This window comes from Pelodiscus sinensis, chromosome 2 (assembly GCF_049634645.1).
Source record: "Pelodiscus sinensis isolate JC-2024 chromosome 2, ASM4963464v1, whole genome shotgun sequence".
Classification (NCBI taxonomy): domain Eukaryota; kingdom Metazoa; phylum Chordata; order Testudines; family Trionychidae; genus Pelodiscus; species Pelodiscus sinensis.
In genome coordinates, this window is record NC_134712.1 from 93,424,648 (window position 1) to 93,448,156 (window position 23,509).

The window sequence follows — 23,509 nt, forward strand, 5'->3', positions numbered from 1 at the left end:
ATGTCCGCTAGTGCGGACTCCGTGCCTGCGGCTACACGCGGCACGAACTAGATAGTTCGGACTAGGCTTCCTATTCCGAACTATCTGTACACCTCGTCCGAACTATCTATCTATAGGAAGCCTAGCCTCTTTGTACTACTTTATATCATCTTTGACTCAAAAGTTCACTGATAGTGTCAGCAGCATGGGGGTGCAGTCGGCAACACAGAAACAATGTGGGCGGAGCCGGTTTTTAAGATGGCTCCCCTTAGCACCGGCTTCTGCTTCCCCCTTGCTGATACAGAGGCAGTGGGGGAGGGGCAGTGGAAATGTGCATAGTTTAGTAGTCAACTTGACTATGCAATAAGTCTAGGCTTATCGGGTAGTTAACTACTTGACTCCTCGCATGCATTCCTATCCAAGGGTAGTGTTAATTTTCTTTTTTATTTGATTTCATATTAAATATTGTAACTATTGCTCCTCATTAACTAGTGAGAAAAACGGAAGTATGAATTTGTAAAATTGGGTGCCAAGAAGTCGAATTTAGTAAATTTGAAATAATCTCCAAATGTAGACATGGCCTAAAGGACTTCCATGGAGAAAGGCAGCTTTCTACTGGCAAGGAATTTACGTGTAAGAATGAAATATTTGCTTTAGTTAACAGACTGATAATCATTTTATGTCTGTAATATGCCTTTCTTAGCAACTTGCTGGGATTTTCAATGAGATAAATTTAGAAAATATTTAATTTGAGCTATATTATATCCACTGTTGACTGTAAGTTAGAATATTAAGATCAAGGACATTACAACCAAAAGGACACTAAAATCAAAATGGAGTCTTGAGTTTTACACAGAAATCAAAATGGAACCCAAAGGACTAAAAGACTTTTGCCGCCAAAAGCCATCATTTGCACACAGCATGTGGCTGTGCACACAACACTGTTGCTCTGCACATGGCACTAAAATCTGCACCAGGAATGCTAATCTGCACCCAACACTACACTTTGTGCACTAGAGACGCTCCTGCTGTTTTCCCGCCTTGGGACCTTTATAAGCTCAGACCCCTGAAGGGATCGGGCTTCTCCTCATCCTGCTTCTTCTTCCTTCTTATCTTCCAGTAGCTGACAGTTTGGCTTGCAGTTGAAGAAGAGCCGTGGCGAAGGCCAGGACCTGCTTCCCAACAGACCAGACCAGACTCAATTCCACCACTACCTACAGGGTGCATTGGCTCACTACTGTGGCAATTGCCCAGTTTTGTGGGTTATAGCTACCTGTAGCTCCGGACCGAGAGCAGCTGCCTATCACCCAGTTCCACTCCAACCATTGTGGCGAAGGCCCTATTTTGAAGTTGAGAACTGATTATTATCGGGTGCCTGTGTAACATACCTACCGTCATACCAATGACAAATCATCAATTGGACTCCTCAGTGTTCCTCCCCTGAGGCTGCCTATGCCAACAGGTTGAAGGTCCCGAGCCTCGGCTGTCATCTGACTTTAGAACAGATTGAGTATAGTGCTCTCCTGTCTAGTTATACTGTGCTATCTTCTATTACTTCTGGGGTGAGGGGTTGATTTATGCAGTGTTGTATTCTGGGGTTATTCTTTGTGTTACCACCTGTTGTATTCAATATATCTTTTAAATTTGACACTCGTGTCTGTGCTTATTTCGGACTGGAGATATCTGCCAGTGATAGATATGGTAGTTTCCAGGTTGGACCACCTTCTGGGACAAAGGCATTTTCCATCTATTGGCCCCACACTAAATTTAGTTTACTAGTGTGCCTTTGCTAGTAACACCACACCCAGAAAAAAAATGGGTCACATGGACTGGAGTCTGGGTGGAGGCTTGTGACTCTGTGGTGCCAAGTGTGTTTCACTCCCAGAGCCAATGAAGAAAAATACTGTGACTGAAGCCCAGTTACAGCTTGTAACAATGAAACATCCATGCTGTCACCACTGATTTTTTGATGAGGATAAGTGAAGGAATTTCCAAGACGTTTAGCATGGAGTTGTTAAAAGACAATGCTGCCTGTTACTTGGCTCAGTGAAATGGTAGCATTTCCTATAATGGAACTAGACAGATACATGCTTTACTCACTAATGTGGTCATGTCTCAACAAGGACAGGGTCAGAGATGATCTCTTCAGTATATTTGAAGACTAATGGATGAAAACTATGAAATTAATTGGTTTCTAATGTTGGTTGATGTGGCTGCATTTACCCTTCAGAAAATATACTTATACTCCAGACAGATGTCTGATTGAGTGGTATCTAAGTGGACAAAAATGTGGTTTTAATTGATTCTAAAAATGTTGTCTCTCTACATGGAATGAGTTTTGTACTGTGTGTATGCATCATTATTCTATAATCTCACAGGGATATGGTGATTCAGAGGAGCTGTACTATCTTGCGCACAATGAATATAAACTACATCATATCTAACAGGCATGCACACAGAGGGTGGCAAAAACAGGGTTCTGTAGTTGCTGGCCAGCTGCATCAAGAAGTCCATTTAAAATTAATTCACAGCAAAAATAAGCAGGCATATCCTTTCCTTTCAGGGCTGACTGCTAACAATGGAATCCATCTGGTTTCTACTTAGAACAGGTCTTTGTCTTCCTAACACATCCCTTTCCAACTATTTCTTAGTATGGCTCATCTGCCGCTGAGTGCAAAAAATGGAGAAGCCAAGGTGAACAAACAATGAAACAATCTTGATGTTTACAATAGGAAACCTTGTCTACAAAAGGAAAGCTAAGACCCATAATTCACTGGCAGGTAAAGCAATGGAGGGTACTTCAGTGTAGCCAGGACCAATGTGACCTCTAATCTTTTCTATCCATGAGCAGATGTTTTCCATCCATTTGCACCATCAATTGAAATATAAAACCTAGTCAGTGGGCACTCTGCTAATCAACTGGGCAGCATTTGAATTTCTCTCCTGAATGGCCACACAAGCACATGTCCAGACAAGGAGGTTCCTGGCAGCAGCCCTAGAACTAAGACAATGCCATGCTCTGGTGCTTAAGTAGCAATCAGCTGGGAGAGCCATGAGTTCATTTTGACTACAGGTTACAAAGATTATATTATTGACACCACCATGCTGTGGTATTTAAATAATATCAGTGTGGACAAGCATCTATCTACCATTCCTCTGCTCCTTCAAAAGAGTTCTTCCTGGGCTGATACATATCTGAACATGAGACTATAGCTCTGGCTAATGGGATAGTCCCCTGTTATCTACCATTATGGCTTTGCTTGTAGATTGACCTCCTCCTTTATCCACTGCATTCCAATGTTTCCTACCAGGGCTGAGCATGAATGGATGCAAGATAGTATGCTGGGCAAAATAGCCATTTGTTCTGCCTACACTTGCATATTCTGCTATTTTATGATTTTTGTATGTGTTTTTAACATCACTGAATTCATTTTTAATATTAATGGGCCAGTAGTAAACCTTCATATAACTGAGGCTGTACTCTTGCTTCCTTGCAAATCTAATTCTTAAAGGTGTGCTTTTTGAAAATTAGCCCATTATGTTTGATCTTGGTCACTGATACTAGTGACTTTCTTTTACAAACATGAATAAAAACCAAATGCACCTTCGTATCAAAGCTGCTAATGAATATTAGCCTTGCTAAAAAAAATAATCAGTGAAACACTGTGGGATAAACCAGTAACTACCTGGCTGATTGCAGAAAGACAGAGAGGTAGAGAGTGACAGTGCTACATTTTGACAAGAAAGCGACTCTGTGGGTTGATTTCCAAAGGCATGTCTGACTAATGCTTGTGCAGTAGGCTTTTGAATGAAATGATAAAATTCACATCTGTATCTGATATGTGAGGGATAACAGGGAAAAATAATGAAGGGACAAATACATTTTTTTTTCATTAAAAATAAGAATAGCAGTTCCACCCTGGGAACTGAAGGAAGCTGTAAGAGCTGAAGTGAAGACTGGAAATGCAATTTTAAAGAAAGATGGATGAACTTAAAAGTGAAATACAGCAGGCTGAGGGCAGATTTTGGGTGAGTAGGTTGTTATGTCCAGTGGTTATGTTAGACACCTGCAAAGAGTGATTTTTGTCAAGTTTTACCTTTATTATAATTGTAGAAACAATTATAATATAGCAGTTGCTACAGGAAGTAACTTTTTAATTGAATAGTTAAAAACAAAGTATGCAACCTGTCAATGCATTATTCTGGCCATACTTTAGCTTCAGAGAAGCTAGCAGGATTCTACTTTTTATGTGCACATGGAGAACTCCTTTTACCACACACAGAAATGAACACACCAGTGTATACCAGAACCTCCAAAGACACAGAATTCCAAACACAGATTATTGTTGGAGGAAAAGAAAATCAGCTTGTTTAAAATAAGTAAAAGACATTGAATTAAAGGCATTATTTTCATTGAAAGTCTCATCTTTACACAATGTGACTCTGGGTATGTCTGCACTGTGGGGGTTTTCTGGGATACTGGAGGTATTCCAGAAAAACTCCATCACGTCCAGGGAACGTGTTAGCTCATTCACTTTTTTTTTGCGAAAGAGCAAACATGCTTTTGGGGGGACCCTGTATACCTCATTCAACAAAGAATAAGGGCTCCTCTGAAAGAGGTGGAAAAGTTTCTTCTCGAAAAGAAATCAGAAAAAGCTATGCAAATTGCGGAGTGCAATTTGCATAGCTTTTTCTAAAAAATAGCGATAGTATAGACCTAGCCTCTGTGATATGTTGGGGAAAACATGACAGTCCAAAGGGCAGTGGGTCAAATATGTGAATGTTTTATTTTCCTGCAGGTTAGAATCATAGAATACTAAAACTGGAAAGGACCATCAATTCCAGTCTCCTTCATTCTCAGCAGGAACAAGCACCGTCTAGATCATCCTGGACAAATGTTTATCTAATTAGGTCTTAAGTATCTCCAGTGAGAGATTCCACAGCCTTCCTAGGCAATTTATTCCTGTGCTTAACCATCTGACAGCTAGGAATGTTTTCTTTGTTTCATGGCAGAGCATGATGACTTATCTCTCTCTTCTTTTAAAAGAGTATTAATCCCACACGTACAGGTAGATTACATTATATTGGATGTAGCTTTATGTAGAGGCAAGAAGTGGTTTCAATAAGCCAAGCAGTTACGACGTGAAAATACTTTTCACTTCTTTTTGGTGGGTAGATCCTAGGAAGTTCCAGATTGTTTCAATAACCAAAGCCTCTTTCTTTATTACAGATAACTACGCTAACAGAATGTTAAATTGGCAAAGTATAGCACTGAAATGACAGATAATTCCAGAATTAAGTTTATCCTCTCAACATTATTTTGTCTCCTTAGTGACTATGTATTATATACTGTATTTCCTCTCTGTATTTGACTTAGGCTCTTTGTCTTCTATAGCATTTGAACAGATTGAGACCACAATCTCCTTGCTCTCGGCCCTGGTACGTGAAGCCACAATTCCTTACAGCCACTGAGAGGAGCAATTGCAGCAAAAGTCCTGCTTGGCCTCCACAGTTCTGCTCTGGAGCATGCTCTGTGCAGATGTAATATCTGGAGAATTTAACTACCAATCTCCAACAAATCTGAACTGAACATGTGTGAGCTGAGATTTCACAAAGGTTTATAACTTGGACAAATATTATTTCCCTAAGCTCATTCTTCAAAACAGCTGAACCATTTTTGCTGAAACTTCTTAAATAAATTCTGACTGCATGGAAAATTTCAGTCTGAATAGTTAGTCTGGCAAATTTATAAGCAACTCAAACCAGGGTCTTGTAGTAGGAAATGTTGGGCAACCTTAAATATGGGGTGCGGATGGAAAGGCAAGCCATAAATATTAAAGCAAGTTAATAATTTTCTGATTATTTAAGTGTGTGTGTGTGTGTGTGTGTGTGTGTGTGTGTGTGTGTGTGTGTGAGAGAGAGAGAGAGAGAGAGAGAGAAAATACATTGCTTGCGAGGAGCTCTATAAATCCCATTCTTTATTATTATGAGAGGAAGTATCATGGAAGATAAATTAAAATCCTGATGCTATCTACCACATGGCTATAAAGGTTATAATATGTCAATAAAAGAAGATTTTGCTAACTGGAAATTGCTCTCTATTGTATTAGCTGACCTTTGAGGCTCTGCCGAAGTAATATTTTAAATTCCAAGAACTGTGATTCTAACTCAAAATTATGGAATTTTGTATGGATTCATTTGAACTATAATTGATTGTCTAACATAGAGACTGGGCTATATGATTTATTTGGCAGAGTGTTATCTGCTAATTTAGAATGTAATTTTTATCAAGGTGGCTCCTTTCAACTATTTTTATGGGCATAAAAAGAGAGGACTTATCAGTGTTCCCCAACAAAGAAGAAATCACCTGGCCCTGTAGAAGTCTTTAGTTCAAATTATTGTTTCCCACTAGATTTCTCCTTGTATTTATTTTAATATGCAAAGCATTTCTACATATTTTCCCATTAATCAGAAATGAAGAACATTGACGGTAGAACATATTTCTTGCTATCATCTTGATAGATATGGATCATAATATATAGTATACTATGTTATTACTGATACTATAGTATAACAATATGGCTAATCTCAATTTATGAGACATATGGCAAACATTTAAAAAAATGGATGCTTAGGGTTGGACTCTTAAATCCATAAATGAAGCCGGATTTTCTGAAGTGCTGAATACCAATAAATGCCATACAAGGCAGAGAAAAATATAGGTGTTCAGCGTATGTGACAATATAACTCATTTGTTTTATTGAGCCTAATCTTAAATTAGAAATAGTTGATCTGTGTTGCCACTAATTATAAGCCTGATTTTTCATATCAATTTTCTTTAATGGTTTTCTACAATAAGGACTTCAGGATTTGGCTTTAAAGCTGCAGAGTTGGATTTTCAAAAAGGCTTAAGTAAATTAGTCCCATAGAATGTCAGGCTACCCCTCTGAAACTTTTAAATACACTGAGATTAGTTATATATTTCAGTGAAATCCTAGCCCCATTTAAGACAAAGGCAAAACTCTATTTCACTTCCATGATTTTGCTTATGTTACTTAATATTTTAGAAATGTGCATCTGTCTGTCCATCAGTCTGTGCATGCATTCATTCAAGAATCCCTTCTAAACAGTAAGATCTAGGACCACCAAATTTGGTATGTATCTTTCTCTTGTCATAGCTTAAAACAGTGTTTCCCAATTGGTGCGCCGGGAAACCCTGGGGATCTGTGAAGTGAAAGCAGGGGTTCCGCGAAGAGCCGGCACTCCCCTGCTTCCTGTTAAAGAGACAGAGCCATGGCGAGGGCTTTTTTTTTTTTTGCTCAACGAAACGTGGCAGGGGCCTTTTTTTTAAGGCAACTCTAGGGGTTCCGTGGCCAAATAAAATTGGGAAACACTGGCTTAAAGCAAGATGTTTGCTTGTGCCAGGACAATGGGAAAAGCCTAGAATCTGATTGTTTTTCATAAAGTGGAAAGGAAGGGCCTGGCAGGAGGGCCACTTATGCCAGTGGGGGGTCGGCAAGGGTCCAGAGATGGGGACCAGGAGAACTATAACCCAATTGGGCCAGCAGAAGGCAGGTTAGAGAAAGGAATCTATTATATATTTCAGAGAGTTTTTCTGTTTGTGTGTTTGTCTGTGTGACTCTGTCCCCCAGCTGGAGGACATGCAACCCTTTTCTGGCTGTGCCTGCTGTAGCTGCAGTGGCCATGGAGAGGTGCTTCTCATATGGCTTTTAGCTGCTGTGGTGAAAGAAGGTTGGGGTTGCCCTCTCTCCCAGAGGCAGCCTAAATACTGAATGTCTCCTCCCCTGCCCCAACACAGAACAATGATTTAAATGAAGAAAAAGCGAAGTTACTCACCTTGGTGCAGTAACTGTCATTCTTTGAGATGCATGTCCCCGGGGGTGCTCCACTGTAGGTGTTTGCACAGTAGTATCCCCCCGTATAAAGGTAGGTGGGATTCAGAGCCCCTTATTTATTGGCAGATGAAAGGACTGCAGCTGCCATGGAATTATCAGGCAGCCATCTACGCTGGATGGCATAGTGTTTTATGAAAATGCGATAGGATGCCCATGTGGCTGCCCTACAAATATCTACAAGGGGAACACCTCTCAGAAAGGCACCGGAAGCTGATATGGTTCTAGTGGAGTGGGCTCTAGGGCATTCAGGGAGTGGTATTCCTGTATGGCGTAGCACTGGGTTATGCAGGATAGTGATGTTAACAATTCTTTGAGATGTAATGGGTTTCCCTCTCAACAGTTCTGCCAGGGAAAGGAGAAGCCGGTCTGTCTTTCTAAAAAAGGTTTAGTGCGGTCTATATAGAAAGCTTAGAGCCCTGCGTATATCTAGGCTACGTCTAGACTACATCCCTTTTTCGGAAAAGGGATATAAATTAGACGTATTGTAATTGCTAATGAAGCGGGGATTTAAATCCCCCCCGCTTCATTAGCATAAAAATGGCTGCTGCTTTTTTTCGGCACGGAGCTTTGTCGGAGAAAAGCGCCAGTCTAGACGCTAATCTTTCGAAAAATAAAGCCTTTTCCGAAAGATCTCTTATCCCTCTTGAAATAAGGACTTGAAATAAGGGATAAGGGATCTTTCGGAAAAGGCTTTATTTTTTAAAGATCAGTGTCTAGACTGGCGCTTTTCTCCGACAAAGCTCCGTGCCAAAAAAAAGCAGCAGCCATTTTTATGCTAATGAAGCATGGCAGATTTAAATCCCCGCTTCATTAGCAATTCGGATACGTCTAATTTACATCCCTTTTCTGAAAAAGGGATGTAGTCTAGATGTAGCCCTAGAGTATGAAGGGCTGCTTCATGAGGGGAAGCATGCGTCTTGGGGTAGTATGAGGGCAGTATAATAGGTTCATTAATGTGAAATTCGGAGCAGACCTTAGGGATGAAGGCTGGGTGATGTCTAAGGATGACACAGTCCTTCTGAAAAATGGTGTATGGGGATACCACTATCAACACCGATAGCTCGCTGGCTCTGCGGGTGGAGGTGATGGCGAGTAGAAACACCAACTTCTTGGTTAAGAGCTGGAGAGGTATTGTGGCTAATGGCTCAAAAGGTGGGGCTGTGAGAGTTCATAGAACTATGTCCAAATTCCATAGTGGGGGAGGTGTCTGAAGGGGGGGGTCAAATTCGTTAGCCCCTTGAGGAACCTCTTTGTGAGGGGATGAGCAAATATGGAATATCCCTCAATTGGGTGACGAAAAGCTGCCATTACCGCAAGATGTACTCTAAGTGATGCTATGGCCAATTCAGTTTGTTTCAGCTCCATTATGTAGTCCAGTATGTTGTGCATAGGAGCAGTGTGAGGGTCGATACAGTGTTCGGAGCACCAACTAGTGAATCTTCTTCATTTTGCGAGGTAGGTATTTCTTGTATTTTGTCGCCTACTGTAGCAGGACATTTTTGACATGATTGGAGCATAACGTTACGGCAGCATTCAGCCAGCTAGGTACCACACTGTGAGGTGCAGTGTGTGAAGCTGTGGGAGCAGAAGGCGACCGTGGTCCTGAGTGACTAGATCTGGGAGTAGTGGTAACTGGTATGGAGGATACCAGGACAGTTGTAGGAGGAGCAGGAACCAGTGTTGCCTCACCCATGCTGGAGCTACCAACATGATCGTGGCCCAGTCCATCTTGACCTACTGAAGAACTTTGGAATGAGTGGTATGAGGGGGAAGGCGTACATCAGGAGACCCTTCCAGCTGATAAGAAATGCATCTCCGAGGGAATGGCGACCGAGTCCTGCTCTGGAATAATAGCGGCAACATTTCCTGTTGTTGTAGGTTGCAAAGAGGTTGATGAGTGGTGTCCCTCATTGTCGAAAGAGGAAATGGAGGACTCTGTGGGGAAGTTCCCATTCATGATCTGATGCGAAGTTCCTGCTGAGGGAGTCTGCTGTTGTGTTGTTGATGCCAGGTAAGTTTGATGTCACAAGAGTGATGCCGTTGGTGATGCACCAATTCCAAAGTCGAACTGCCTCTGCACATAGGGATCATGAATGTTTGCCTTCCTGACGATTCATGTAATATGTTGTTGCTACATTGTCTGTTAGGTTTTACTGTGCAGTTGAGTATTTGGTTGCGGAAATGTTTGCAAGCATTAGCGATGGCCTTGAGCTCCAGAAGGTTTATGTGAAGCAGTGTCTTGTGGGGTGCCCAGTGGCAATGTATAGAGACTCTGACCATGTGTGCACCCCAACCCATGAGGGAAGCATCCGTAGTAATCATATGTCATGGTAGTGGTTGGGGGAAGGGCACGCCTGACAGCAAATGCTTGTCTATGGTCCACCAAGGGAGGCAATGACCTTGGGTCAATCCACTACCCTGTGCACATCTCAAGTGGTGTGGTTGTGAACAGTGGCCAAACAATGTCATAGAGCATGGAAGTGTATTCTGGAATGAGGGATTACGAAAGTTGTAGCGGCCATATTGCCAATATGCCTGAGAGCTGTGAACACCTGTACCATGTGTTTGGCTCGGAAGGTGTCTATCAATAGTTGGATTGAATGAAATCTGGCCAAGGGTAGGAATGCTCTTGTTACTATGGAGTCTAGTTGTGCCCCAATAAACTCCAAGTCCTGGGCAGGTTGTAGTGTGGATTTGTCCTCGTTCATGAGTAGGCCTAAGGACAGGAAAGTTTGTCAAGCATTGTGATTACTTGCAAGGAGGTTCAACCTTTTATAAGGCAGTCTTCTAGATAAGGGAATATAACAATCACAGTGTATCAGAGGTGGGCTGCCATTACTGAGAGCATTTTCATAAACACTCTGGGGGCAGCGGAGAGCCTGAATGGTAGGACATGGTATTGGAAGTGGTCTTCGCTGACAGTGAAGTGTAGGAACCGTGTGTGTGCTGGATGAATTGTAATGTGGAAATTTGTATCCTGTAGGTCGAGAGCAGCAAACTAGTCGTTTTGTTCCAGGGATGGAATTATCGATGCCAGGGTTACCATCTTGAAACGTTGCTTTCGGAGATATTTGTTTAATTGTCTGAGATCCAATATTGGTTTTCATCCCCCTGTTTTTTCTGTACCAGGAAGTAATGGGGAAAAAAAGCCTTTCCCTTTGAAATGATCGGGCACCCTTTCTACTGTGCCAGTTTCTAGTAGATGGTTGATCTTGGCACGCAGTAAATCTTTGTGAGAGGGGTCCCTGAAGAGGGATGAGTTTGGTGGGGTTGTGGGAGGGATGGATAGGAATGGTATGGCATAACCGAATTGGATTATCTCCAATACCCATTTGTCATTGGTGATATCCATCCACTGATGGTAGAACAGGCGCAAGTGATGGTGAAACAAATGGGTACTCGTGACTGATGGGTAGGTTGGTAACACTGGTTGCTTGCTCGTGACCAAGCAGTCAAACCTGCCGCTTGGGATTGGATTGAGTTTGTGGGCGTTTATTCTGGTTACGGAGTCTGGGAGGCCGGTGATATTGGTGTGATTGGTCAAAGGAGCGGTGTTGCTGCTGCCTGGTATAGGTGTAATCACAGTGCCTCCGGAAAGGAGTGTAGCACCTTCTCCTGTAGGGCAGGGTGTACTTCCCTAGGGTTTTGAGAGTTGATCTAGAATCCTTACTCGAATGCAGAACCGTGTCGGTCTTTTCAGCAAAAAGATTGTCTTTCTTGAATGGTAAATCTTCTACTTCACTTGTAGGTCTTTGGGGACGACGGCAACCTGGAGGTATGAAGCCCTCCGCATCACAACTGCCATGGCTGTCTCTCATGCTGCATGTCCATTACGTCCATTGTTATTTGCAAGCTGGCTATGGTGGAAGCATAGCCCTCTTGGACGACAGACTTTAAGATGGACCTTTTGGACTCAGGCAAGGACTCCATCAGCGTAGGGAGTTTGGTATAATTATTGAAGTTCTGGCTCGATAAGTGTGTGAGGTAATTGGCTATTTGAAGGATGAGGGTCGATGATGTGTAAACTTTCCTCCCAAATAAATCTAGTCTTTTTGCGTCCTTGTCTGTTGTCTGATTTCTGTATTGGGAGCGGGGGGGGGGGCTTTGCTCTTTGTTATGCCGCGTCAACAACTAATGAGTTAGGATGCGGGTGTGTAAATAGAAACTCTGACCCTTTAGGTGGGACAAAGTATTTCTTATTGTCCCTTTTATTTGTTGGGAGTGCAGAAGCTGGAGTTTGTCATAATTCACTGGCAACTTCCAAAATGGCCTCATCGAGTGGGATGGCAAGCTTGATGCTGTGAGATGCCTGAAGATTCTTGAGAAGACAATGTTGCTTTTCCTTTATCTCAGTGAGCTGAATCTCCTGGGACACTGCAACTCTTTTAAAAAGGTCTTGGAACTGCCTGAGATTGTAGGGGAGAGAGGTATCCCCTGGGATGACTGCCTCATCCGGCGAGGAAGATGACTGCTTGGTGGGTGATATCTCAGGTTGCTGCACCTCTGGTACAATTGGTTGTTCCTCCTCCATTTCAGATAGAGGAGGGGGTGGAAATATCGGCTCTTGAGATGAGCGGGGTGGGTCGAGCACTGGCGAGTGTCTGGAAGATGAGTAGCCTGAGACACACCTTGGAACTGACCTAGAGTTGTGGTGGTAAGAGCGGTGGTATAGTGAATATCGCCTGTAATAGATGTGTTTGTCATAATGGTTCCTGTAGTAATAAGAAGAGCGGGAAGGGGACCGGTCATATCGGTGAGACCTGCTATACGTCTCTCTATAAGAGTAGTCTGGGGAATGAAGCGATGGTGATGGGGAGTAGGGTCTCCGTGGCATCGGTGAAGGTGAGGCAGAGAAGTGCTGATGGTGACAGCTAATATTCTGCCTTGGTAGAGTCAAGAAAGGAGATGGCAGATGTTCGAAGGGTGAGTAATGTCTGACTGGTGAGCACCTGGGTGACTGAGGTGGAGGTGGAGATGATGGCGCTGGAGAAAAAGTTGGAGATGGTGAGTGCAGTGTGAGACTTCAGTGCCGAGCTGTCTTAATAGTCACTTTCGTAGAGACTGTCGCCTGCGGTGCTGTGATAGGTTCTGGTTCCAAGGGAGTGGTTGCCAGTGCCAATGGGATCGGTGCTGAAGGCAGTGCCAATGAGATCGGTGTCACATGATCGTGGTGCTTGTGGTGCCACGCCTGCATGGAGGTCAGTGCCAAGGGGGACTCAATGCGTGTCGGTGCCAGCTGTGGAGTTGGTGCCATTGGCACCAAAGGCTTGCGCATGGAAAGAGTCGGTGCCGAGGCCGTAGTTGGTGCCAGTGAATGGGATGACGACGGTACCGTGGCACCCGGCTTTTTTAATCTGGATGGCACCATTGGAATGACGCCTGCCACAGCCACTTCAGATGTGCCTGGCTTGCTCCCTATACTCAATCTGCCACTTGAAGTGGCTGGCAGAGAGCAGGTTGGGGATGGTCTGGTTTTCCTCAGAGAGGCCAAAGTCAGAGAGGAGGCCCTTCGCTTCTGCGGCTGCTGAAGAGCCTTATCAAAGAGGATCATACGGAGCCTCATTTCCCTATCTCTTCATGCTCTAGCTGTAAGCTTAGAGCAGTGAGGGCACTTTTGTGGAATGTGGCCTTCCCTGAGGCAACATATGCAAGTCGCATGGCCATCAGAAGTGGGCATAGCCTTGCGGCAGGCCTCACATATTTTAAAACCTAGCAACCCTGGCATTTAGGTAGATATTTCTTAATTCTCTTGTCGTCTTTGTTTGTTTTTTTGGGGGAAGGTATCAACTATATACAAGTGGGGAGTTAACAGAAACTCATTAAACGTAGCTTAACTGACTAACTATTAACTAAGACAATTTTTTCTCTCTTTTTTTTTTGAACAAGGGAACGAAATAATGGTAAAGGAGATAAGAGTAATTTATATATATAAACATATATATATATATAAACATATAAACAAATAACTATTAACAGAACAACTTTGATTTCTGTCACGAACAAGAAGATCAGAAGAGAGCAGTTCACTCCGTCTGCAGCCTGAGGTGGTTAAGAGGAACTGGCTGGAAGCGGACCGAATGGCGCTAAAGAGCGTGAACGCTGTGAGATGTCCTCCACGCATGCACGGTCTGGCCAATGACTACTGTGAAAATCTCCATACTGTGGCGTCGGAGCAAGCCCAGCACCTACAGTGGAGCACCCACGGGGACATCACTCGAAGAACAACCAATACTTATTTGAGTTGAGGACTCAAGCAACACTGGATAAATCTTCTGGTAGCATATAGATTGTGTTTGTTTGTATTTGTTGAGAGTCAATGAAACTTTCACTTCTAAGGGTACGTCTAGACTGCCACACTATTTCGAAATAACTAGTGCTATTCTGAAATAACTGTGTAACTTCTTCAGAAAGAGAGTGTCCACACACAAAAGCACATAAAAAAATTGCAGAGATCCTGCAATGTCTCCTCCTCGGCCAACAGCTGCTCCCTGCAAGGGCCGGGGGGGGGGGGGGGTCCACTGGGAGCTTCAGGGGTAAGACATGCCTTGCAATGGCTGTGGCAGAGGGAGCACCATGGTGAGGTGTTGCTCTCAGGCCGGTTTCCTGCCATAAGTCTTGTCCAGGGTGCCCGCAGCTTTATGAGGGGTCAGGAGACAGGAACTATAGAGTCCTGATTACTTTGGATGGAGTGGGCACCAGGGAACCTGTGTTATTTCTTGGAGGTCTCTTCTTCCGAAGAAAAACCCCCTCCTTCCCATGCACACATGCCTTTTCTGAAAGAGCTGTTTTGGAAAAAGGCTTTTTCCTCATAGAAAGAGGATTACCAATGCTGGAAAAAACCCTCTTTTCTTTCAATTTACTTTTGGAAGAACGCGATTGCGGCATGGACGTAAAACAAGTTTTGTCAGAAAAACATCTGTTTTTCCAACAAAATTCTGTAGTGTAGACATACCCTGGGTGATAGATGACAATAAATTCTTCAGACCCATTGACAATGAGTTCTTGAGCTCCTCTCCATGAACTCCCTTCATCACTCTCCTCTCCCCTACATAGAACATCATCCATCTGTTTTATATAAGATAATAAGGGCTTTTGAAAAGCCCTTGTTGCATGATTATGTACCAGGTATTTGAAATATACTACATATATATCTCATTATTTAGGGGCATATACAACACTTAATTAGGGTACAGGTACATCCCTTAACATAGAATCTTCATTCAAACAAAAGGCCATTTGTACTGAATATATATTGTAAAGCGTTGCTTGGCCTACTTTTGGATGAGATGTGGCCTGCTTTTAGTGCATAATATTGTTAAAATAATTAAATGAAAATTGTTCACTTGTACCTCTTATGAAAACAGTGAATTTAGTACTTTTCTACGTAAATTATATTGACAACAAGTAGACAAGTAGATGACACAAGGCCACATTTTCAAAACTTTGATTGCTCCCTAAGTTACACCCAAAATATGGTATCTTGTGATGGGGAGTGCATACCCCTCATTGAAGCATATGGGGCTAACACCCTGTGGGTGGAGGAAGTCCTGCCTCTTCACCCAGACTGGGCGTGCTCCAAATGCTGGGGCAGTATAAAAGGCAGTAGAACAGCTCTGTCTGGGTGGGCTAATGAAGAAGAAGGACCTCCAGCTAGAGCTCCTGAACTGCAGCAGCCAGTATCCCTGACAGTGGGAACCGGAGACCCGGGAGACAGCTGTAACACAACCCCCATGGAGTTCTAGGGAGAAGCCGCTGCCAGAGAACAGAAATACCCAGCTACCACGTGGGATGTTGATCTGACTGAAGTGGTAGGAAGTAACCCAGGGATGGCGTGGAAGCAATCTCTCCCACTCAGATATACTTGGAGTGTTTTGGCTAGGTTCCCCACAAGGAGGTGGCAGGCCATTCTGCTGCTCACAGGGTCCTGGGTTGGGACCCGGTGGAGCAGGGTGGGCCCAGGTCCCCTTACCAGGCTGTTAGCCCCAATTGCACTGACTCTGGCTAGTAGGCCATGCTGTCCTGAACTGAGGGTTATTTACTGACTCTGGCCAGTCGGCCACTCTGCCTTGAACTGTGGGTTAGTTACTAACTCTGGCCAGTAGGCCACACTATCCTGAACCAAGGGGGTATATATTGATTCTGGCCATTGGGCCATTCTTCCCTGTTCACCCTGTTCTTATGGGGTTACCCTGAGACAAGGGAAGATGAATGGAATGTAGAGACAGCCAGCTACCTCGCGGCTGAGGAGATGGCGTCCGCACCCCAGAATACAGTCACACTGGTGATGTGGAATGCATACACTGCCACACATTTATATATCTTTACTCACTCTCAATATCATGTGCACTTGAAAAACTATATAAACTACCATTAATAAATACTTTCCATGTTCAAATAGATTTGTATGTTCAAACACTGGTTTTGAAGAAGCAATTAGTTGAATAAGTATATTTCTGGGCAAAAGGAAGGGTCTCAATTCTGAAAACTTCACCATTAACTCAGTACTTTTGAATGCTTTCATTGCCACTTTCACACAATATAGCCCTCAATATAAAGTTACAGTAGACAACTCTAAAATCTCTGCTGTAGTTAATGATTACAATATCTGCTGAAGAAAATTTATATACTTATTAGGAAACATATGAGGTAGACAGGATGTTGAAACTCATGCAGATTTAAATTATGGTAATAGTCTGAAAGAAGAAATCTGCATTTGCCTAAATTCAACATTAAAGCACCATTATTACCACCTCTAAGATTTCCAGACATACAGTCTAGAGGATTCAGACATAAAACTTGTTGGAAAACAATTAAAACTCAATATTCAGTAAAATGTGTAAATCAATATTTAATGCAGCATTTTATTTTCTAATTTAGAAAATAAAACCCTTTCATTTTATATAATTGTCATATAAAAAGATAGGTATTATCAGCAAGTTATCAATACACATATTTAATGTCAATTACTATTTCTAGCATTTGAAATAACCTTAACTTAGGTGTCCCCAATAAGCATTTAATTTAGATTTAGGAAGATAGTTACTTTGCTAATTAGATACCAATGGATTGTTAAAAGTGCAGCTATTGAACATTAGGATAGTACTTGTAAGTAAAAAGCCCAACCATAATGTAATTAGCTCAAAGTTACATAAGCAGTAAAGGTAAATGATCTTACCCTTAAGGCTTTAGAGAGAGTTTTTCTATGTATGTACTTATTGCTTCCCAGAAGGGCTTTTATGAGGCTTGTAGGATACACACTCTACTAGGCATTCCCAGTGTTAAAATATGAAAGCAATGGAAAATATCAGTTTACCTCCCCACCTTCAAACTTGCCATTGCTTGACACGAGGCAGTACAATGTGTATAACAGATGAGAGAAATGTAAAACAACAGTTAGCATACTCCCATTATTGATTTCTTCTGCGTATCCACCCAATTTCATGCCCCTTGTCCTACTTGTGTTACCACACTCAGTACTGCTTGTTTGCTACCTTAGGGTTTGTCTAGACTACAGAGTTTTGTCGACAAAAGTGGACTTTTGTCGACAAAACTATACCTGCGTCTACACTACCGCTGAGTTCTGTCGACATAACGGTTGTTGGGAGAGTTCTGTCGACAGAAGGTGTTATTGCATCTAGGGTTGTGTCTAGACTACAGGGTTTGTCGACAGAACTGGATGTAGTCTAGACGCTCTTTGTCGACAGAAGCTTTGTCGACAGTATCTGTCGACAAAACTTCTGTCGACAAAAGCCTGTAGTCTAGACGTACCCTTAGTTAGCTCCCACCCATTGTTGTCTCCTTGCTTGCCCCCCTTCCTTTTTCTCCTTTGCAGACTTGCTGTGGGATGTGGCACAAGAGCTCCAAGTCTCATCACGCAGAATGTGGCAGCATAGCACGAGGGTGTTGGATAGCGGCATGCATGCACAGCCTGTGCCACACAAAGGCACTCTCCTTCCTTGCTTCTTTCCCTCTAGGTGTGGCAGGTGCCATGCTGGCTTTCTTTTAAAGCAGCTCAGAATTGTGATATCATCACAGAAGGCAGAAATGCATGACAGAACATCTAAAATGAAAGCCCTTGTCACAAAGTAATATGATAGTCCAGTTAATAAATAAAGTTAACACATAATTTACTATGTAAAAATAAACCAAAATTGATATTTTTATGGCATGTTACAAGAGCTACAAAAATCAGTGAGTTCTTATATTAACTTCAGTGGGCTTTGAATCAGGCAGATGCCTTGAAAACTTTCATAAAAATTGGAAAATGTTGTTCAAAAATTCAGACTAAGATGTTTTTCTATTTTTTAAACAGTGCTCTTGTTTTAAACTTTGTCTTAAAGTTTATTTTCTTTTCTTATTTTAGTATGCAAGCGCAAGATTTTTTTCTAGCAATGTTTTACTCTGGATTTCAACATGATGGATAACATTCATACCCAAATCTCAGTACATCACAACTGCCTTAGTATATGAATACTATTTTATAATATAATTTACTAAAAGATAAATGAGGATGGGGAAGACTGAAAAGATTTTTTCAATCTCTAATATCTAGATTCTATGAAATTCGATAAATGCATTCAAGCAATTTTTTTAAAAAAAATTCATTATTTAAATAAGTATTACTTAAAATTATGAATAGCCTTCAAATTATGTCATGGGGTATATTAAGGAAAGACCTAGCATAAGATATTCATTTTATTCTCCCTAATTGTCATAACTCCATGCAGAAGAATGATAAAAACAAAATTGAAACAGGATCAAGTCTTGCATTTGGTCCAGGTTTTTTTACCTTCTCTGTTTGACTCTGTAGAGATTGCTCACCAGCTTCAATAACTAGAGAGGAATCACATTACTTCAAGTGCCTGGGAAAACCATGTGCAACATCATCCAATAAAGTATCAAGAAAAATACATATTCAACTTAGAGAAGAACAAGCTGGATTTAGATTATTCAGATCATGTACAAACCACATTGTTTGTTCTCGGACAGATTATAGAACAAAGTGTGGCATGGCAAGTGCCTCATTATAAATTTTATAGACTTCAATGGGCTTTAGACAGCATACTCAGATACAATTCCTATAGAATGAAGGGATATTACGGAATACCAGCAAAAATACATAGGACTAATAATTCCAAATGTGCAATCAGAGGTAGTGACAATATCAGCCAATGGTTTACAGTGGCAGCAGGAATAAAGCAAGGGTGTATTGTGTCCCTCTTATTGTTTGCACTGGTCGCTGATTATCACCACAAAGGAAGCAACTATCAGAAAGCTATGAGGAATTTTATGGACAAATTATAAAGCACAATTGGATGACCTTGTTTTTGCTGATGTCATTGTCTGCTTAGCTTCACACATTGCTTAATGGAAGAAAAGAAACAGCTTTTGGCAAATATAGAAAAATAAGTTGATCTGTTCATCAGCAAAGGGAAGAGAAAATATATGTCTACCAGCATCCTAAAACTGATTATTAGAATGGATAAAGAAACACTAGAAATAGTAAGACATTTTACTTATGGTCCAATGATGACAACACCATGTTAGAGTTCAGTGAATATCAAACTAGCTTTTATAAACTTGAAAAGATTTTGAAAAGTTGCATGATAGGCACTGATACACAAATGCAAATTTTTAACTGCAGCAACATGCCTATCTTCTTTTATGGAACAATCATGGAAATCTACATCAGAAATTGGTAAGAAGATAACTCAGTTGAAAAGTAAAAGCCTGCAAATCTTAGTAGAACAAGCCAAGCTAAGCCTCAAATATCATAGGAAGACTATGATGGACATTTTAAAGGACAGGCTTAAAGGATGCCACCCACACTACTTCTATGGCAAGTTATAATGGACACTATCTGGACAGGAAAAAAAAAGGATCACCTAGAAAATGTTATGCAGGCCAACAGAGAAAGAAGCCAACTCTGTCAACATGACATTCAAAAAGTCTGAACAGACTAATACAGAAGAAAACAAATGGACAAAACTGGTGTGCACCCCCCATGCACTTGATAATGCAGGAGGATCAAGAAGAAAGTAAAGATTGCTTGTTTCACCTCTTGCACAGATTATCTAAACCCCCTCACCTACTCTATTTCCATTTTTTCCTTGCCTATTTTTCATAAATGATTAGTACAATGTTAAGAAAATTCTGCCACTACTGTCAATCTTATCAGAGACATGAAAGCTATGAAAATATTTCAAAATGACAATACATGTTTCTAAAAAATCTCTATAAGTCTGATCCAAAACTTGTTTAAGTCAACAAACTTGTTGGAGTCTTTTTATTCATTGATTGTAATGGACTTTGCAGTAGGAGCTAAGCCTACAAATAAAAATAGCAAAATCAAAAAGTCCAAAGCTCAAACTCTGAAAGCACATATACACATGAATGGTTTTGTATACTTGGATAGTCCTGCTCAGTTCAAAGAAACTACACACATGCAAACTTATTCATTGTGCACATTCTTGAGATCTGGGCCTAAGTAGAATTCATAGATTGGCTGTTATATTGCTTACTTTCCACTGTAGAGTTTCCATATTTTTGTTTTTGGAAAGCAGGATGGTTACATGGCTCTCTCTCTTCTTTCCACAGCCTGAATTTCATGAAGGGACAGCTCAAATGCATTAAATATAGTGATTGCTATAGTTGGCATAAGAATGTTGTATTCACATAATGGGGAGATGACAAGATCCAAAGCATTTATGAAAGGGAAGAAAATATTTGGCTTGCTGACTTTACTCATTCACCTTTGCAATCAAGTTGACATTGACCAAAGCCATCCACATTCTTTATAATGAGGCCACTGTATAGATCAATTATCTAAGACCCATTTAAATAACATCTGCCTGAAAATATGCACCTGAAGATGCTGGATGAATTGTAAAGTGCTTTAGTTTTTGGACTACCGTGTTAGAACAATCAAAACCAAATGTACTCTGCAACTATATTTCCCATTTTTAGCTCTTCTAGTTTTAAAACTATTAACCAACTCAATTCAAAATCTTCTTAGATAACAGAGACCTAACAAAACAATCCCCTTTCGATCTTTCTATCTCTCATTTTTATTTTTGGCTAGCCATGTATGATATTTTTAATCAAAACTAGTGACACAGATAGGCCTACGTACTCTTTTTAAAATATTATTTGAAAAAGAAGGCACAACACATTTGCCAAAATTCATTTCAGTTCCATGGGACTAAACATGAAAACATTTTAATGGAAAAAGTAATAGTTGGAGAAAGTGATGAACAACTGAAAGAGTGTCTCAGCCTCAATAAACTGAGTACTATCAGGTCAATTTCTGTCTAGAATGAAATTCCTCATTTAGGTTAAATATATTTTTCAGTTAGCAAAAGTTCTGCATAGTCTGACAGATCTTGGTTTTATATTTGAGAATGCCCTAAATCTGCATACACATTAGCTTTAACTTATTTGCAATACCTAAGTGTACTATACAATGTTTTAGGAAATGTTCCAACAAGACCACTTCATATTCCCTAATTAACACACAGGTGACTTCAGTTAAAGATTAATCAAAGCTTTTTCCTACATGCAATATTGAAGATATAGGCCAAGTGTAGAGAGAGAGAGAGGTCTATCATTTTACTGACCTTATCAGCAGCTGGGTAAGCTTTCATCAACTCTCTCATTAGTAACATCTGACTGATTGACAAGGTTACCCCAAGTAGAGGCAAAGAAGTCAAACAGATTATTTGCATATTATATTAATGACATTTATAAGCCACCATTTGGTGTTCCTCCGGGAGATATCAGAACACTACTCAGTTGCTTTTGTATTCACAAGTTGTTATAAGGAAACTGCAATGATTACTTCTAATACCTTAAGGCTAGGCTTGCTAGCCAATGAACATGTGCTAGGGGATGAAGTGGGTATGAAGCCTAATTCTGTCCTGCATTTCCCCCCACAGAATCTAGCTACATGCATAGTTTAATTCCTGTAAAGAGCACCTCATGCAAGCAGTCATCTTCCCAAAACACTTGAGTGAACAGATTGGCCTTGCAGAATGCTGGTTTGGACCAAATACAGATGGTCAGAATATAGTGTCTGAAAATGTTTGTTTGGAAAAAAGGTTATTTTTTATCAAAAAATATTTTTGAACAAAAAAGTTTCAACTAACTAACAATAAACTCCAAAAGACTGAAACATAATCTTATTATCTATCCTAATTACAGGATATTACATAGTTTCAATGCTCTCTGGGCACTGTAACTAATGGCAGGGAGCTTCTTCCTGCTTCCCTCCTTTTCTTCCCCAGCCATGCGCTTTACAGGAATTAAACTATGCCAGACTTTGGGCTCTTCTTCACTATGTGGAAGATCGATGATGCCATGGTCGATCTTCCGGAGTTTGATGTAGTATGTCTAGTAAAGACCCAAGTTCCTTGTAAGTAGCACAGCTGTGCAGCCATTCAATGAGCCCCTTGCATAGGTGCAGAGCTCCCACACAAGGAGGGAACTCAGCTGACTGGTGAGGGAAGGAGCACCTCGCTGAGCAGCATCTAAATGGAGCTGCGAGCTTGAAATGGAGAAGCTCCCAGAGCATGTAAGGAAAGGAGATAAGGAAATAAGTGGGCGGGAGGAGAAGAAGGAGTGAGTGAGTAATTGTCTGGGAGGAGGGAGTCAGAAGGAAGGGGAGTTTGGAGAGTCTAGTCTGTATGAGGAGAGAGAGTCAGGGTATGTCTACACTACCCCGCTAGTTCGAACTACCTAGTTCGAACTACCTAGTTCGTACCCCGTGTAGCCGCGCTGCACGGGGTTCGAACCAGTGGGGTTTTAAAAATGGCGGCTCCCCGCTTATGCAAATGAAGCCCGGGAAATTCAAATCCCGGGCTTCATTTGCAAGTGCGTTATGCCTACATTACCCTCCTAGTTCGAACTAGGAGGGTAGTGTAGACATACCCTCAGAGACAGAAACCCAGCATTCTCCCCAAGCCTCCTGGGCTGGGAAGGGGAAGGTAAGGGTCTGACTGAATGAGGTAGATGGGCATGGGATAGGTGAGGGAAAGAGGGAGGATATGGGTGGGTGCTGGTATTGGAGTGAGGCGCAGGCAGGGGGAAGTCTGTTTGTGCTGTGTCCTGGGTTGAGGTGGGGGAGGAGTGGACAGTTTGTTCATGCTGCGTCATATCCTGACTCCTAACTAGACTGCTGGTGCCTGCAAATTTGAGAAGCAGGATTTTATCCCAGCCACCAGCTGAGCTGGGGGGTGGAGGGGAAGCAGATTGCATAGAGGTTGATGGGGGAAAGAGGGTGGGTGGGTGCTGACATCTGTGCAGTGAGGTAGAGTCAGGGGGCAGTTTGTCTGGGGTGTCCTTACTCACTTACTGCAGTCCTCTCTGGCTGGCTGGCTGGGTTGGAGGGAGGGACGAGTGAGGGGAAAGCAGGCTGTGTGGGGTATGTGTGCACACCAGGACATTTGCTTGATTACATTTCAAACAAAGTTTACATAGGTGTTAATGGCTTAAGATAAGAAAGAAAAAGATTCTTTTAACAGATTTTTTTGGAGTGTTGCAGATATCCTAAATTCTGATCTTAATGGTTTTTTATCCTGTGTTATTAATTAATACATGGTATATTGTATTGCATTATG

General features: G+C 41.6%; 1 long non-coding RNA gene across 1 annotated transcript in view; it reads left to right on the forward strand.

The window, feature by feature from the left end:
• LOC142826746 (uncharacterized) overlaps positions 1 to 11,902 on the forward strand; it is a 68,223-nt gene extending 56,321 nt beyond the window's left edge. Inside the window, exons 2-3 of the long non-coding RNA XR_012900976.1 lie at positions 9,774 to 9,906; positions 11,644 to 11,902. This is a non-coding gene — a long non-coding RNA (uncharacterized LOC142826746). The remainder of the gene's footprint in view (positions 1 to 9,773; positions 9,907 to 11,643) is intronic.
• The last annotated feature ends 11,607 nt before the right edge of the window (positions 11,903 to 23,509 follow it).